This window comes from Abramis brama (assembly GCF_963993115.1).
Source record: "Abramis brama genome assembly, chromosome: 15".
Classification (NCBI taxonomy): Eukaryota; Metazoa; Chordata; class Actinopteri; order Cypriniformes; family Leuciscidae; genus Abramis; species Abramis brama.
In genome coordinates, this window is record NC_139977.1 from 37276507 (window position 1) to 37285333 (window position 8827).

The 8827-nt window shown below is 34.4% G+C and overlaps 1 long non-coding RNA gene across 2 annotated transcripts; it reads left to right on the forward strand.

Moving 5' to 3' along the window:
- The first annotated feature begins 350 nt into the window (after positions 1 to 350).
- LOC311097165 lies at positions 351 to 8335 on the forward strand. 2 transcript variants are annotated; one of them, XR_014609201.1, is made up of 7 exons: positions 351 to 542; positions 1686 to 1746; positions 2264 to 3447; positions 4597 to 4724; positions 4889 to 5083; positions 5770 to 5808; positions 7780 to 8335. It is a non-coding gene; the product is annotated as an uncharacterized lncRNA (long non-coding RNA). The 2 variants fall into 2 exon arrangements; XR_014609200.1 differs by having other exon boundaries at positions 2264 to 4724.
- The last annotated feature ends 492 nt before the right edge of the window (positions 8336 to 8827 follow it).

Consider the following 8827-nt stretch of genomic DNA (forward strand, 5'->3'; position numbering starts at 1 on the left):
GGGGAATGCATACAAGAAACAGTTGAGCATGTATTAATCCACTGTAGGAAATATAATAATGAGAGATGTCACCTTATTCAATAATTGAAGAAAGTAAAACATCATGACCTTACTTTATCAGGTCTATTAAGGGAAACAGATAGTAAGTTGTATGATGAAATTATTAAATTTGTGAAATAAAGTAAATTATATAAAAGAATATAGCGGGATTTTTTATTTTTTTTTATTCTGTTTTATTTTCCAGTTTGTTTATTTGTTTGCTTGGTTTTTATGTTTATTTATATTTTGTATAAAAGCAAATAAACCTGATCCATATTCCATTCCAGTTGGTGGCGGTAATGCACCAATAAGCTGGGTTGCCAACCGCCAATAAACACCAAAGAAGAAGAAAAAGAAAACATTCACTACAGGTTTCAGTTCGTGAGATAAAAGAAAGATAAAAATGCCAAAGAAAGAGGACAAGACACAAACTAACAAACCAAGAGAGAAAAAGATGCTGAGAGAAATAACACAGAGCAGCATTAACGGTGGAACACCAAACTGTGAGTCTTTATGATGTTTAAGATGAAACACTGTTAAGGTCATTCTTCTTCTCTGGTGTCTGAATGTCACATCAGTCCTGGGCTGCGTTTCCCGATAATGTTGTCTCTTAGCGCGCTACGAAGACTCTTAAGGTATAACTTAACTGAAGGTATATCATTACTAGGTGTGTTCCCCGATCTATCCCTTAGGAAGCTGTTTAAGATATTCCTTATACGTGCGACGTTACCCGGCGCTGTCCGTGGCGATGCTGCTGAATCTGCTGATATCAATGACTCGAGAATCAGTTATTCTCTCGTGCAGGGGCTGTTTATCTGAGAAAGAGCTGTTCTTTATAAAATAAGCACTTCAGAAATAGTTGAAATTGCATTTACTAGGACTATTGGATATTATAAAATATAATCCAAACTATAATAGCCTAGCCTACATATTTTAAAATTGTATCAAATATTTCAAATTTTTACGTGCCTTTCTTCTCTTCCCCATTTTTGTTCGCTGAGGTGGAGCTGCGATGAAATATTGTTCTTGGAAATACTTTCCAACATGTCAGTAATAAAAGTTTACATCTTGCGTACGGTGCTCGGCAGTGATCAAAAAGGATTTAAACAGTGGATTTTGAATCTCTTCTTGTAAACTCAGAGATGTGGATAAATGTTTAACATACTGTACGAGCCCATGAGAAACAATATTAGCGTCCGAATAGGACTTAACTGACAGTAGCCTATGCTTTCACTGGCCTTTAAAAGAGCGTTTTAAATTAAATTAAGAATATTGTATAATAATATAATTAAAAATCTAACAACAATCAGTGTAATGACAATTTTATTCTTTGCATGAAAACACTTGAATTAGCCTAACTGAACACTGTCTGGGTGTATTAAAACTTCAGAATTATATTCATATAGACCTGCAACAGTGATAAGGTAAAGCTAAGAGCGGTCCAGACCAACCTTACGAAAGTGTGACTTACAGAAGATATACTTAACTAAGAACGTTTCGGGAAACACGTATTAACGATAAGATACAGCTTAAGGTGTAACTTAAGAACGACGTAGCGTTAAGAAGGTTTCGGGAAACTCAGTCCTGGACTGTTATTTCATCTGATATATAAACTACATGAAAATGATCAGATGCTTGTGTTCTAGTTTCTCATTATTCAGACAGACCTGGAGACTTTCATTCTGATGTTTCAGAGTCACAGAAGAGGTGAGACACACACTTCATATACAGATAATAAATACAGTTAAAAACTATATAGAACTGATGAAGACACCTGTGATATACTGACAGCTGTGTTATAGTTCTGATTGTGTTTTCTCTTTAGAAAACCAGCAGGAAATTGATCAAATTCAGTCACATAAGCAATGCATGAATTAAGATCTATTAATAGTTAGTTAAAACATGAAAGATGCATGTGTTATACTGTATATACTGTATTTTTTCATATAGTGCATGCTTTTTTATACAGTAAATGATGAAGCTTTACAAAATGTAGTCTATATCCATTTACACTGACAATAATTATTTATGATTAGAACGCAATGTCATAAAGGTTTCAGAAAATATTCAGTGAAAATATTTACTGGAATGAAATTATTTTTACTCTTGTAAAAATAAATATGAATACTATTTCTGTTTACTTAAGCTGTTTGTGTTTATTTGCACATTGTACTTTATGTCTATGAGTGAAGGTCAGAGAGTAAACTGTGTTTCACTCCTGCAGGGTTCAGTGACTGATATTAGAGCTGGTGGACAAGATCAGACATGAACTCTTCCACAGAAACAGCTGATAGCTTTACTATTCTGAATAATACATGAAACTTTATATTACCTGCACTTCTTGTGTTTATTTCCTCTTTATGATCAATCACTTGTATTTCTTCTTCATTCCTCTTGAATTGAATTGTTTGCATCATTGACTTTTTTTCCTGTTATTTATTGTAAATAAATCTATATTGTGTCAAACACTAAAGATTGATTGACTTATTTTCATATACAAGTATTTTCATTTTGCGTCTGCTAAATAAATGTAAAGTAAATGCCAATGGTTATAAAAACAAAACAAGATAACATTCGATAACTTCTGTCTAGATTGTCTGAAAATGTGAGATGAATTTAGTGAACATCGTCAAAAAAATGTGAAAACAAAACATCTTTTGGATTTATCAGTTTAAAAATGCTGGTCGCTCTCCAGTCTTAACTATGGCATGTATCCGATGACTTCACTAAAACAAATGTCCTACATTAGAAGAGAATGAGATCAGACATACAGTTCAGTGTATCCGTGTCAGAAGAACAGAAGATCACATGATAATCTATATTAATTTTTCCAGGAAGGTCCTATTAAGGTTAAAATAGATCTCTTCTTGCCAGGAAATATTAACACACCAAACAAATTCTAACAAAGCAAAAAAAAAAAAAAAAAAAAGATCAGATTGAGGTTGAAATATCAGAGTTCATGAAAACTAAATAACTTGATGTTCAGGAGTAAATATATTTTGGTCAGCCTCAATATTTTTCAACAATACTAAAGTGATTCATCAAACAGTTTAGCAATTATTTATAGACTACTGAAAATATGCTTATTTTCATCCATTCCTAAGTAGGGTCGTGGAATTAATATTCATGGAGAATAAAAATTCTTATTTTTCTTTTGGATTTGTGGTGAATTGTGCTTTATACCTACATGTGCTATTAGAATTATCGCAAATACAAGTTTCCTAGCTCAAAATTGGACATGAACTTAAGTCATATTAACTACTAAAAACTGAGAAAATTTTGATACCTGAGTTTTTAAGTTGGGCAGAACATTTTCTCATTGTAGATCGATCGCACAGAGAGGAACAAGGAACGAGGATAAGCGCTTACAAGTGGTGATGGTGACAGCAGGTGGTGATTAATTTTCAGGTGATTGCATCTGTGTATAGCCTGGGGATTTCCTGCAGGGAAATATAGTGTTGGATGACAATTATTGACATGATATAAAACTGGGTGTTTATAAGATGCCTTTTACGTTTTAGGATGGTGTCCCTCACATGAGGATGATATTTGGGGATACATATGGCATCTAAAAGACTGATAGTATGGTGAATGTTTATGTGGTTCAATGGTTTTCAGTGAATGGTTATATAGGCTATTACTATATAGATTATTAGATTAATAGATTACAGCAGTAGAGCGACATCAAATCATGGTATCACTTTAGAGTGTTTTCTTTTTCATGATACCCCAATAAATAATCAAATACAAATTCCTCATCAGCTGTTTGTGGCATGATCCTCCTTGGTTTTTAAGTGAATTGTGACTACATTCTTCTTTTTAATACCTACTGTGCAAAAGTCTTAGGCATGTGCATATGACGTTCATCTCAAGTCCGCATCGTCAACTTCATCTTTGCAGCGACACAGAAAACACCAGTTTATTAATAAACAATTAAATGTTTCCTTGCTATTTCTGACGCATTCAAACTTTTGCTGGTTCGTTGTGGCAAGCTTTATGCGTGCGGTCGTGCGCCTGAGTGCGGCTATGTAAACGCTCATTATCCTAGCCTATTTAACTGAATTAATATAAAGGGGCGATTTGTCCACTAATGGCTTAAATGAACAACTACTAGTCGACTAGAAAAAACTTTAGTCGGAGTCAGCCCTTATTCCACATGTTTTGGTACCAGTCAATCCTGGGTTGAGCGAGCGACCCGAGGGAATATTCAGAAACGCGTTCTCCGCTCACGAGCTCTATGGGAACAAAGCGTGACAAATTCAAACCTTATTTAATTTTCTCAGTAGCTTGAATACTCACTACATTAGGCATAGCCTACGAGCATTAGTTAACGCTCTCCATTTATTTTATTTTTATTTCACGTTTTTAAGTACAATATGTCCACAGATGCTATGACGAGGGTGGCTTATTTCCTGGAAAAGTTATTTATTTATTGTTTTATCATCGTTATTTTGTTTTTAAGAAATACAAATTGTGCTAATCAACCTTGAACTACATGGTCCAAAATTATATCATATTATTTTGGCCATAACATTTTGGGCGTTTTTTTTCTTGTAGTCGGCGGGTTTCGGTGAGCTTTTGGGCTGGAAATCACCGTCCCAATCTGGCAACACTGTCAGCGTGGGATATGGAGGAACTTCAGTCATGCAGCTCAGCGAGATTCCCTCTTTTCAGATCATCACAAGGTGAATATAACACTTTGTCTTTAATTATTTAGTAAAGATATGTTTATAATTAATACATTTAAATATGGACATTTATGTTTTTTGTATTATAGTGAAACTGAAATGTACTGAACTGTAGCACAACAACTAAAATAAAATAATTACATTTTCAACTTTTTAAACAGATTATACAAAGGTAGAGTGTAATCGGATGCACTGGAGAACATTTATGGAGTTTCACAAACTGCAGGATAATTAAACATATGCACAAGAGAGAAAGAGAAAAATGGTGAACAAAAAGGACAAGTTACGATCTAACGAGCCGAAAAAGACGCTGAAACTAGTCAGAAAAAACAGCATTAATAGTGGAAGACCAAACTGTGAGTATTTATGATTTCATCATCAATGCAATTTTCTCTGAGTCAAATCAATTCTAAACTGTGCCTTTTCATTCACGATACATGAACTATAGGAAAAGTGTAGCCTACTATTCTGTCATTAATCAATAACTACACTGAAACAAAAGAGTAACACATTATATTATTCTACTAACTATAAACTTTCCACACATGACGAAACTTAGTGTATTTACTATATTTAATATGGTCATGAACCCCACCAATGGGACATGTTGTCACATTTCACTTCCATTCTTTCAGGGTAAATCAAGAAAAAAGTATACACTATATATATGCATATATGTATTAATAACACAAAACCACATAATTGTACTAGACGTGTGTGAAATTAAAATTGTCTTTAGGACCATATGTAAACCTCTATAATGTGTTATGCTTTTTCATGATAAGACAACATCATACAATATTTATGATATTCATACAATATATATTTATATCCCTCTTTTTTTTTTTTTTTTTTTTTTTTTTTCTGCACATTTTGTTGAATCTGTAAGCTGTATGTAAAATTATTTCCACAACTTTCAGCTAAAGTTACTCTGATTCATGAATGAGTTCTTTCATTCAGTAGGAATGTAATCCATCACATGCTCTGCTGTTTGAGCTACACATGAATACAATAATCAGATTGTTGTGTTTTTCATTCCCAGTTTCTGACATTGCAGAGTTTCAGAAAAGTCACAGACAAGGTGAGAGATTTACACATGACATACAGATACGTCTAAGGGTTACGCATGAACCCCTGGGTCCTTTTTAACTCAACACTGCGTTTGATGCTATGTGGACGCGTCCTGTGGAACCCAGTGTGTGTGTGTGTGTGTGTGTGTGTGTGTGTGTGTGTGTGTGTGTGTGTGTGTGTGTGTGTGTGTGGACAGAAGAGAGATTGGCAGTTTGAGGACACGCAACAGGAACGAGCACAATTGACAATGAAAGCCAAGGAGAATTACACTGTAAGATGATGAGTTGATTTATCCTCGTTTAATATGCCCTCGTTCATAGAGATTTTGAGGTTGGGTGGAATCTGCGATCTCTGACCCAGTTTGTTTGCTGGCTGTAATGGTGCTGTGTTTCCTAACAACTGGCATCCCGGGGTGTCGAAACACTACTGGGTGAACTGGCAGTGGGCGAGATCACACACACACCAAAACAAAAAACAACAACGACATTCTTACGTGGAACACAAGTGTTTTTCAGAGAAACGTTAATGTGAACTCAGCATGTTTCCTAAATATCTGCAAACATATTATGGTATTTTATGCTTTAGTGGAGTAAAAGCTTTAATTGGGGAGGACAACAAGTGAAGAGTGGACATAAACCACATTCAAGTTCCCCTGTCCAGCTCTACACTCATAAGGATATCTGTCAGGACGATATTACAGCCACAAGTTCACTGAGGAAGTGTGCTATACTGCACTCTCACATCCCATCATGGAGGGCAACAGTGGGTGTAGTCCACTTAGGGCTGGACAATAATTCAATGTCAATATATATATTGCGATATATATATTTTTAATAACAGTGATATGTGTAGTCCACTTCATTCTATCCATCTGCCCATTCCTTGCATACTTTAGAAAGTGTGCAAATATAGTGACTATGTTTACACAAACACCTGATGGAAGTGATATAAAAACATCAGCTTTTTTAAAAACACATTCACATCCTTACCCACCTTACCCACCCATGTGGATTATTAAAAGCATCCACCTCAACTTTCTCTGCACATCTAATTCCTGAGAACTAGACACACCACATAATATAATCTAAGCCAGGTTGGAATTGGCCGCAGAGCCACAGACTTCCTGAGCATTGATGTTTAATTAATAATATAATATATATTTAATTGGAAGAATTCGTAGGGCAAGCTTCCAAATCTAAAAATGGGACTTGAGAGCAATGGAGCTAACAGGAGAAGACCAAATAAAAGACTACTCTCGTCAAACTCCTCCCCATGCTCTGCATACAATCTCCACTGTTGATACCCAAACCGCCAAGTGCAGATGCTCCACTCTCATTCGTCAAGAGAGAGTCAAACCAGGGCGGAGCTATACACAGCGGATGACTAGCCTGACGTCGTCATACTCAGATTCTAGTCAGAATGAGTCTGATCTGCTCCATTGGGCTGTGATTATGAGGCATGTTCCAACCGAACCAGGAAGGAAAATGCCTCTGCACTCAATTGGATAGACCTACAACCAATCACAGCTATCCATAATAGCCAACCAATCATAATAGCTCCACAACGGATCAAGTCCAGACCGAACTTCCCGACCTCAAATGTTGTTGGCGGGGCTAAGTTCGGCTAGCATCCAGGCTAGCGAATGCAATGAATCACAATAAAATGCTTTCAGCTCCCTCAAAAGCAGATTTCCCTCAGTGCAAATACTTGAATCTCATCCCTCGAGAGAGAATCAAACAAGAACACAGCTCTTATCTTTATAAGATTATTGTGCGATTAAATTTATGGCGCGATTTCACATGTGCTTCAGACACCGGTTTCCATGCCATCCCCATAGCATCAGTGACTGACGCAGTATTGAGTTCCCTCGAAAGGCAACCAAATAGAGTTATAACTGAGAAGAAATTATGCACAAATATGTTATATTGATCTTTGTTTGTGTTATACTACATCTGAGAATGTTTTTTCTCTTTTCTCTTAGAAAGCAGCAGTTCTACGAACCTAAGCAGCAAAATATTCTCCATCATCGTCGTTGATTAAACAGTTTATTTTATATTTTTGCATTATTATTTATTATAATACAGATTCATGTAATATCAAAAAATATCAAGCCTATGGTTAAGAAATTCACCGTTACAGAATATACTATGTAAATGTAAAATCCATTCATAAAAATTCATCATATATTCTATCAGAATATAAGATGAATGTGTATAAATGGATATTATATTTATATGGATATTATATTTATAAGTACATTTCATACAGTACATGTTTTTTAATTAATCTGATCTGAAACTGACATTTACAGTAATCAGTGATGTAATTGATGTTTTTGCTCTATGCTACTATATATTATATAGTTCCAAGCTTTATAATGGCAGTGAATGGACTGAGTGAATTTATGATGAGTGAATCCATCATAAAAGTGCGTCTGTCCATCATAAAAGTACATGGATAGATGCACTTTTATGATTTTTATTCTGACATTGCCTATTACTGAAAAATATCTAAAAATATAACTGAAAATACTGTATATATATATATATATATATATATATATATATATATATATATACAGTATAAATATATATATATACAGTATAAATATATATATATATATATATATATATATATATATATCTTTTCTTTTTTTTTTTTTTACTCTGAGAATTTTCAATTATTGTCATGGGAAGAACAGATAATTTAACATGTTGTCTACATGAAGAAACCGCCTGTTCATTGACACTGATTTATGAAATACTGTCCAAAGAATAAAAAACATCCTTCTCATAATGTGTGTATTTCATTTGTTTTAGAGTTTTAACAGCTTCTCAGTGAAGTTTCTAAAGCAAAACAATTACGAAACACAAATTAGCAAAAATGTTCATCAGAGACTGTAGTTTATGTATTTCATTATGGTTTTAGTGTGGTTTGTGTTCATTTGTTACTCAACAGATATTACAAAAACATGATGAAAATGGAATTTTAAATTGTTTAGAGTTCACACAAAACTGTTCTGCATGTTA